We start from the raw sequence: 10,555 nt of genomic DNA on the forward strand, positions 1-10,555 counted from the left end.
TCTCAAATAGAGGGGCAGGAGTCTCTCAAGAGCATGGGCGGTGCCTAATAGGGGAGGCCAGACCAATGTGTCAAGTCCTCAGTGTTGTTGCAAATAACTATGAATCTTGTCCTTCAAGGAGTGAAGTCTAGTAGTTGCTGTGGGTCCCAAGGGGAGGGGGAGGAAGGAGTGGAATAGAGAGAAAAGGGGACACGTTGGGGGCAATGGAAGTATTCTACATGATCTTGCTATGATGAATACAGGCCTTAATAAATTTCATCAAATTTATAAAAGTGTATAGCCCAAAAGGTAAACCATATTGTAAACCATTGACCATGATTGGTAGCTATATTTCAATATTTGTACATCAGTTTCAACAAATGTACCATCCATATATACAATGTTATTAATAGGGGATGAGGAGTAAGGGGGAGGATGTTGGGTATATGGGAGTCCCACATATTTGGTACATGATTTTTCTGTAACCTAAAACTTCTTCAAAGACAAAATGAAAAAAGTAAAACACTAGGAGAAGAAATGGAAGAAAATGTCATCATATGTACAGGACAACAGATCTTACAGTGATGAAAGGCAAAATGTCAAAAAAACTTTTAAAATATTTTTTCATTATTTTTTATTATTCCAAATTTTTTTCTTTTTTCAATTTTATTTCTTATTTTTAAAACTATTTCATTTTCTTATTAATTGTATTTGGCTATTTTATTAGCTTCATTTTTGAAGAGGTTTTGGATCACAGAATGGTTACAACTGTGGCAGGGGAGGAATATTGGGTACTAGTGATGGGGAATACATGGGAGGAAGCTCACCTGGGCATTCATGTAAGGCATATAAATGTGTTCAAATGTTCATAGAGCATTGTCACAGTGGGTGGAGATTTACACAATAACTGAAAGAATATCAAATTCTCATCCTGGGGAGCTCTGCCACATTCTCTAATGGAACAGCAAGAATCCCCTGAGTACAGTGGCAAGGATGAGTGAAGGAAGATGATCCATTGATGGGTCCTTGATATTGATGACTGTGCTTATGAATCTTTACTTTTGAAATTGAAACTTAGCCTAGTATTATAGAGTGCCTAAGATTTACCTCCTGAAAGCCTCCATGTTGCTCAAATGTAGCCTCTCTCTAAGTTGAACTCAGCATATAGATACATAAGCTTCTCCCCATTGTGGGACATAACTCCTGGGGATGAACCTCCCTGGCACCAAGGGATTGCTACCAAGCACCAACTAGCAATGCAACTGGAAAAAGACCTTAACCAAAAAGGGGAAAAGTAAAGACAAATGAGTTTATATGGCTAAGAGACTTCAAAGTGAGTCTAGCGGTAATCGCAGAAGTTACACTTATGCCCGTCTCAGCAGGATTTCATTACTACCAAAGTAAATACTACCCCAAATAGTGGGACTTCTGAGATATCCAGACATTATAGTCAGGTAGGTAGCTCAGGAGTTAGGTACCTTGCCAGTGAACCCTACTTTGACATTTATGCTTCCAGTGTGACAGAGTTGGACTCAGTTGTGGATTCCCTACACATGGCTCTCCTTTCTTTCTATTTGACCCTATAATTAGTTTTAGAGTTGGTAGGTGTACATTCAAGAGACTTAAATCTTTGGGCTGTCCATGTGCCAGCTGGGCCGTGAATCTCAATGGAGTTGCAACACCTATGCTCCAATTCATTGGTCTCACCTAGGACAATTTACAAGGAGGTGATGATGGACAACCACCATACCAAGGAACCAAGAGAGTCTACAACTGCAAGCAAGAGAGTCCCACCTATTGGCCCTATGGGATTAAAGCCCCCTTTCTAGATAGAGGGAATATCACAATCCCAAAATCCTCAGGATTGGGGAACAAACTATGGACTAAAGTAGACTTACAGGTATTCAACTATAGACTCATTGTGATTCTAGCAATGGAAGAAATTGTATCATTGATGTGGAGGCAATGGCCACTGGAGGTTCTGAGGGAAAGGAGGGGGAAAGAAAGGAGTAATACAGGGGCATTTTTGGGACCTGGGAATTTTCCTCAATGACGTTGCAATGACAGATACAGATCATTATATATCTTGCCATAACCTACAGAATTGGGTGGGAGAGAGTGTAAACTACAACATAAACTATAATGCATGCTTAGCGGCAATGCTCCAAAATGTGTTCATCAATTGCAATGAATGTACCATACTAATGAGGAATTTTGATAATGTGGGAAAGTGTGGGAGATGTGGGGAGGGGGGCATCTGGGAATCCCCTATGTTTTTTATGTAACATTTATGTAATCTAAGTATCTTTAAAAAAATAAAATGGATAGACATTGCTCCAAAGAAGACATACAAATGGTCAATAAGCCTGTGAAAAGATGGTCATTACCATTAGCCATTAGGGAAATGTGCATCAAACCTATGATGAGATGTCATTTCACACCCACAAGAATGCCTACTAAAAAAGGAAGAGGGGATAAGTGTTGGGAAGAATGTGGTAACATGAGAACACTTGTTCCTTGTTGGTGGGAATATAAAATAGTGCAGCCATGTGGAAAATAGTTTGGCAGTTCCTCAGAAAGTTAAGTATAGAATCACCATATAACCTAGCAAACTTACCCATGAGAACAGAAAGCTAGGACTTGAACAGATATTTGTACACCAACGTTTATAGAGACATTATTGGCAAATGTCAAAACATGGAAATAACCCAAGAGTCCATCAAAAGATGAATGGATAAACAAATTTTGACATTTACAAACAATGGAATATTATGCAGCCATAAAAAGGAATGAAGTTCTAATACATGCAACATCATGGATGAACCTTGAAGACATCACATCAAGTGAAATTAACACAAAAGGACAAATATTGCATTGATATCACTGATAAGAAATAATTAGAACAAGCAAAATTATAAAGTCAGAAACTAGAACACAGGTTACCAAGTGCTATAGGAGTGGAAATAGGAAATAGGAAATAGAGAATTAATGCTTAATTGGTACAGAGTTTCTATTTGGGGTGATGAAAAGTTTTAGTAACGGATACTGGTGATGTTAGCTCATGGTAACTGTAATTAATAGCACTGAATTAATATATTTGAATGTGATTAAAGAGAAATTTTAGGTTATATATGTTACTAGAATAAACATATTTTAAAAAATCACCAGACTGTACAGAACAAACAGTAAACTCTAGTGTAAATTATGGACTCTATTAAATAGTATAACTATACTATTATTTCATCAATTATCAATTATAACAAGGTTCCACACTAATGGCAAATTGTTCATAATAAGGAAAATGGTGGATGTAAAGGGAGGTATATGGCAACTCTATTTTCCACATGATTTTTCTGTAAACCTACTACTTCTCTATAAAAAATAAAAATAAAGTTTAAGGAAAAAAAAGGTCTGGAGAACTTCTCAAGGTAATTTAATTTGCCCAGCACCTGCAATAGACCCAGTTTACTCATAATGTAAAATGCTAGAAATTAAGTACAGACCATGCCATAATTTTTTTTTTGCTATGTGGCTCTTCTCAGCTAAGCCCTGCAGGTTTCCTATAGTCCACCATATACCAAGTAATAGACACTACATCAAAAAGAACCTCCTGCAGTCTCTTACTGTTTAATTCTAAACCATTGACCTACTCCTATTTCTCACTTAATTCTTTGCTCTCTTCAATACTTTGTAGTTTTTCCCACATTGTTAACACACCCATTTGGGGTCTCATCTAGCCCTCCCGACCTGACACTCATCACCGATATACCAGCTGTAGCCCTGGGTTCTCTCCACAGCTACCCTGCTTCAGACTGATTTTAATTGGGCATACTTCATAACAATTCCCATCTGGCCCAGGTGGTGGAGCCAGAAAATATCTACTGCAGTCTTACCCAGAATGTTCCATAGAGCAGCAATTCTGAGGTATGTTAATGTTTTATCTGGTAGAAATTATTTTCTGAGATAAAAAAACTTATTTGCAACAGAATCATTTAATAAGTGAATGCACATTGCATATATCAAAGATGAAAATAGAGCTACATTGGGAAGCGGACTTGGCCCAGTGGTTAGGGCGCCCGTCTACCACATGGGAAGTCTACAGTTCAAACCCCGGGCCTCCTTGACCCGTGTGGAGCTGGCCCACGCACAGTGCTGATGCGCGCAAGGAGTGCCCTGCTACGCAGAGGTGTCCCCGCGTGGGGGAGCCCCACACCCAAGGAGTGCATCCATAGGGAGAGCCACCCAGCGCAAAAGAAAGTGCAGCCTGCCCAGGAATGGCACCGCACGCGCGGAGAGTTGACACAACAAGATGACGCAACCAGAAGAAACACAGATTCCCGTACCGCTGACAACAACAGAAGCGGACAAAGAACACGCAGCAAATGGACACAGAGAACAAACAACTGGGGTGGGGGGAAAGGGGAGAGAAATAAATAAAATAAATAAAATCTTAAAAAAAAAATAGAGCTACATCAATTTTCAAAAATATTTATCATCAGGACACCCCTTATTTTCTGGTGGACTGGTTTTGAGATGATTCCTCATTTGGAAATATTGATCACATATGGCTTTATTCTCCACAAGTGCATATGGGTGTGGTAATGCTTGATTGGCTATCTAGGTCCATATTGATTCAGAAGGTTGCCAGGACTTTTGGGCAAACAGTGGAAAAGACTGAAACGTAATAATTACTTAATTGTGTTCCTTTGATATGAAAACGGAAGTTTTCAAATCATAAGAAGTTTTTCATAATTATGTTGAAGAGGAATGTGGTAGCTTGAGTTATGTATCCCAAATTTAGACATGTTCTTGGTCTTAATCTGCATTTCAGTGGGTGTGAACCCATCGTAAATAGAACCTCTTGAAGATGTAACTTTTAGTTAAGGTGTGGCCCAACTGAAAGAGGCTGGGTCTTTTTTTTTTCCTCCCCCTCCCCACTGTTTTTGTTCCGTCCATTCACTGTGTGATCTTCTGTATCTATTTCTCTCTCTTTTTTTTTTTTTTTTTTTTTGTCTTCTCTTCTCTTTCTCCTTTAGGATTCACCAGGATTCAATCTTGGGGACCTATGATATAGAGAGTTTCCTTGTCAATTGCGCCCCTCAGTTCCCAGCCTTTACTGTACTTCACCTTGACTCTCCCCTTCCTCTCTCTTTCGTTTCATTGTCATCTTGTTGGATGACTCACTTGAGCAGGCACTGGCTCACCACGTGGGCACTTATGCGGGCACTCTGCTCAGTGCATGGGCACTTGGCTCACCATGCAGGCACTGGTTCACTAGGCAGGTGTGCTCTCTCCTCTTCTTTTTCACCAGGAGGCCCCAGGGATCAGACCCAGATCCTCCTATATGGTAGGCAGAGGCCTTATCACTTGACCCACATCTCCTTCCCGAGGTTGGGTCTTAATATGGATTATTGAAGTCATTTATAAGCAGAAAAAATTCAGAAATAATGGAAGAAAGCCAAGGAGAGGAGCCAGAAGTCACTGGGAACTTGGAAGAGAAAGGAGAGGACATTGTGACATGACAGGAAAGCCAAGGAAACCTCAAGGATCACCCACCAGCCTGAACACTACCAACTCCAAATAGAATCAAGTCCTCAAGCCAACGTCTTGATTTAGACTTCTGGCCTCTGAAACAGTGAGCCAATAACTCTTCATTATTTAAGCCAACTCATTGTATGGTATTTATCATAGGCACATGGCAAACTAAGACAAGAAGATTTTTTTGCCATCTGAGCAGTATTTTCTACTCCTTACATCAATACCCTAGCAATTCTATTAACAGGGTATCTGGTCACTAAAATTCATTTAAATAAAATTTATAAACATGTACACATTTCTGATGTCTTGAATACATGGCCCCACCCACATATCATCTTCACATAAAAAATAATAAAAACAACTAGTCCTTTAAGGATAGCAATATCTAATCCCTTGATAAATTTCTTTGGGTCCAGAATGTTTTGATAAATCTTCTCACAGTATGCTGTTAAGAATTAGATAAACCACACTGACCATTTCAGAACTTGAATAAACTTTACACATGACTATATCCTTAATTTTAGTCACAGCAGGGGTTTTGTCACTATAAGGACCATGATCTTAAAGGAAGAAATTTCAAATCCATAAAATATCATAGACCAGATTAAAAGCAGCTCTCTCATTTAGGGTCTTCTCTTTCATTACACTTAAAACTATTGTGACAAGTAATAGAAGAAATTTTAGCATCGAGGTGGAGAAAGTGGCTACCGTAGTTGCTGAAGGCAGGGAGAGGGTAGAAGAGATGTGATGTGGGGCATTTTTGGGATTTTGAGTTGTCCTTAATGATATTGCAGCATCAGACGCTGGACCTTACATATCCTGCCATAACCCACTGAATGTACAGGGCAGAGGGCAAACTACAGGGTAAACTATTATCTGTATAGTGCAGCAGTGCCCCAAAATGTGTTCACCAAGTGCAATGAGTGTGCCGCAATGATGAGGGTGGTTGTTGGTGTGGGAGGAGTGGGGTGGGGGGGTGGGAGGTATACAGGAACCTCTTATATTTTTTAGTGTCACATTTTTTTTGTGATGTATATATCTTCAAAAAAATACAATCTACAAAAATGATGTGGTGGGGGGTGGGGAGTGGGTTATATGGGAACCTCTTATGTTTCTTGTTTTTTAATGTTTTTTAATGTAACATTCTTGTGATCTGTTAACTTTAGTTTTAAAAAATTAAATAAATAAAGTGAAGCATCGATTAAAAAAAAGTTTTATTTTCTTGAGTATACTTCATTCTGGAAAACAACCAACTCAGAAAGTAGTTCAAAGCTTAGTTACAAGATAAACCAATAGCCATGCTAAGCTACTACTTTTTAGAGATAATAAAAAAGGCAAGAAACTATATTATTTCCACAATCTCTATGGCCAACCCCAGCAACAGCTAAATCAATAATAAAACATTTTTATTTAAACTTCCCCCTGCTTTCTCCTTTCTGCTTCTGAAATTTTATCCCTACAGGGAAATCTCCTTGAATAGACCATAAACATAAAAAAATGAGAGTGGACAATGTAATAAATGCTTTATTTTCATTTGTTAAGATGGTGAAACTCAGCTCACTTGTGATTTGACCTTATTCTGAATCATAGACAGTTTCCCTTCAATACAGCTTTCATATAACACTAGCCATCTCAAACTTCTGCACCATCCCCAGGAAACAGATCAATGCATGTGCACACATGTACACACACAAACACCCAGTAACTGCAATATAACATTTTTTATAGATCATATATGCCACAATTCAAATTACAAAACCCCAAACATTATGCAATCATATGCATAAGTGCCTGATAAAATGCATAATCCCACAGATGTAGACTCTACTCTATGACAGCAGGTCAAAGTTAAAAAGAAGTTTCATTGCATATACTAATGCTAATAACAAGTCATAATAATTGATTAATATATAATCTTTATTGTAGTGACTTTCAGCTAGGCTATACATAGAGATCACCCTCAGATATTCATATTCAACAGTTTTGGTATGGTTCAGGCAGTTGTAATTTTGTATGTTCCACGGCGTTTCTGATCCAAATTCAAGGTTAAAAAGCACTGATTTGTTAAACACATTCTGTGTGCTGAGCCCTGTACTAAGTGATTTACATTCATTATCACATTTAATTCTCATAACTCTTTTGGGTAAGTTTTATTATATCTATTTCATAGTGTCACAAATACTGACACTCAGCGAGGTTAAATAACTTGTTCTAGGTCTTCCAGAGTCTGAATTTTAAGCTAGATTGCATATATATGTACATAAATGAACACATTATTCTGTAATTTTATCATATAATCCCTCAAATAAATAAAAATAAGGCTAAGAAAACTGTATTAGTCAGCCAAAAGAAGTGCTGATGCACAGCATCAGAAATCTACTGGCTTTTACAAAGGGTATTTATCTGGGGTGTAAGCTTATAGTCACAAGGCCATACAGAGTAAGTTACTTCCCTCACCAAAGTCTTTTGCCATGTGCTATAGCAAGATAGCTACCAGTCTCTGTGAGGGTTCAGCCTTCCTCTTCCTCTTAAGGTTCCATGGTCCCAGCTTCTTCTGATCTCAACTGTAGGCTGTCAGAAGGCTCATTTCTATTCTCAGGGCTCATTTTTTTCTGGGCTCATTTACTCTCTTCTCTTCAGCTGCAAACTATCAGGCTCATCTGTCTTCCCAGGGCCTCTGTCGTGTCTATGGAGCACTCTCTATTCCTCTGTGTTCTTCTCTGTGTGTCTCCCTAACTGAGCCTCTGCCTGTATAGCCCAAAAGGGGGCAGGGACTCAACACCCTACTGACCTGGCCGAATCAAAGCCCTAATCTTAATTTAATCAAGTAAATGTAACCTTTGAACTTAATACAATCAAAGGGTATCACACCCAGAGGAAACAGGCCAGTTTACAAATGTGATCTATATTTCTTTTGAGAATTCATAAATAATATCAAACTGACACAACAGGACTAGAGTAGGTCAACAGAAATTCAAATTAAAATAGCAAACAGTGTCCCCAAATGGATTCCTTCTATGTGGTCTTCCCTAATCTATTCTAAACTTTCTCAAGTCTATTCTCCCACCCTACAGCAGAAAGATCATTTCAACAAGCAAGCTCATCAAGCTACCAAGGTCCTGGGCCAAGAATTCCATGGGATTGTGTCTGGTTTTCTTCCACTTTGAATCCCCATCCACTGTCATGGTGCCGAGTACATGATGAGAGCTCAATAAATATCATTCAAGGAATAAATGTCACAGGTTTAGGCAGTGGCTTTTTCAACAATTCCCATCTTCCTGTGTCCTGATTCTTTTAAGTGCCTCCTGGTGCCTAATTCTAATCCTCTCTGGCTTTCAGAACCCCTACCAGGTTCTCAGTGAGCACCTATATCAGGCTGGTTTCTCCAGTGACAGATAGAGCCAACCACTTCCTGGTTTCTCCCTGTGGAAGCTCCTGATTCCTCTCTGAGCACACGCACAACTCACCACATGCCACAGAGAGTAGGCAGGAGAAGGAAGCTGAAGTCCCACTCTCTTTTTTCTATTGCATGCCTTTTTAACTTCAGTATGCAACTCTATTTCAGTGCTCCTGTCCCAATGTGTATTGTGTTGAGATAATTCTTACATTAGCTTACTCTGTCCCTCCTCACTGAGTAAATTCCAAAAATGGGATGGCGGAGAGCAAATGCCATTTTCTTTTACATGACTAGAGAAAATGTGATGTAAGAAAACTTTTTATCAGCCTGCTTTAAATGCAACCACCCAACTCCCCCACCTCCCTCTCTTCCACTGCCCAAAATGGTGTCTTGGAGATATTACATGTGAGCCTAGCTCATGGAGCACAGTAAAGGACTTGTCCTCAGTGGCTTTACCTATCAGGAGGAACAATAGTTTATCCTGAGAAATTGGAGAGAGAGTTTGGTGGAAATCGCATAATCAATATATAGGTGCCTACCATTTTAGGCCAAAACAAACATTCAATTTGAGAAAGGTATTTACAAGCTAGGAATTACTCTAGTGTCAAGAAATAAAGAAGGGTTTTGATAATGATGGACAATATTAGTGTGGAGCCTCGACAAAAACTTGCTTCTTGCATACTATTATGATTGCATGGTAATCTTACCCAGCTAGTGTTTTCTTAATGTCCTGGGGAGCCTGATCATTGTAAATTACCTGTGACATCTCATTAATCCTCTTTTTCCTCACAAACGCATAATTAATGGTAACATTGACAATAATACACAAATTAGCTAAGTGACGCTTTATGGTGTTGGTTTTGATTAACGTCAGGAACCCAAAAATGACATTAATGTAATGCAGATCCCAAAAGGCAGTCTGCACTTTGACCCCAGACATACATTTTGTTTGCACCATCACCAAGATTAATCCTCCTCTGGATGAAGACGAGACAAAACTCTGGCCACTGGCAGGGTGTGCTTGGCTGCTGGAAAGCAAACCGCCTCAATTGCATTTGTTTAAGAAGGAAATCTTAATGCATAGAAAACAACAGCATGGTGTCATTTCCTATTGTCTAGTTAGGACAAAGATAAATGAGCAACTGTCATGATTGAGATCAACTGCTTCTCTGCTAACTTCTATTATTTGCTTTATTTATGGACCTGTGTATAATTAAAAGTATACCTAGATATATGAAGCACATGATAAAGTGATTGAAATTCCTTCTCCTTTCACTGTAAATGGTTTTTGGAAATCAAAACTGATTTTTATATGCATTTCAACCTGCAGGACCTCTAAATGATAGATTCTTATTAATCACAAGAGAGTAGAAAATCAATGCCTTAGAAAATATTCTTTGTCTCTGACTTAAGTAGCGAAGTGAAAGCACTAGAAGGAGTTTGGACAAAGTAAACTTACTCGCTTCAAGAAGTAAGGCACCTTTGCAGACACTGAAGAAGCTGATTCAGAAACACTTTCTCCAAATTATGAGCAAACACTTTCAGTTAGTCACAGTATTGTCTATTGCTGCATCATCAACTTCTAAATTCAGGGTTAATCATGTGACTTTATTATGATCATGAGCAGATCCTTAATCACGA

Source organism: Dasypus novemcinctus, chromosome 3 (assembly GCF_030445035.2).
Source record: "Dasypus novemcinctus isolate mDasNov1 chromosome 3, mDasNov1.1.hap2, whole genome shotgun sequence".
Lineage (NCBI taxonomy): Eukaryota > Metazoa > Chordata > Mammalia > Cingulata > Dasypodidae > Dasypus > Dasypus novemcinctus.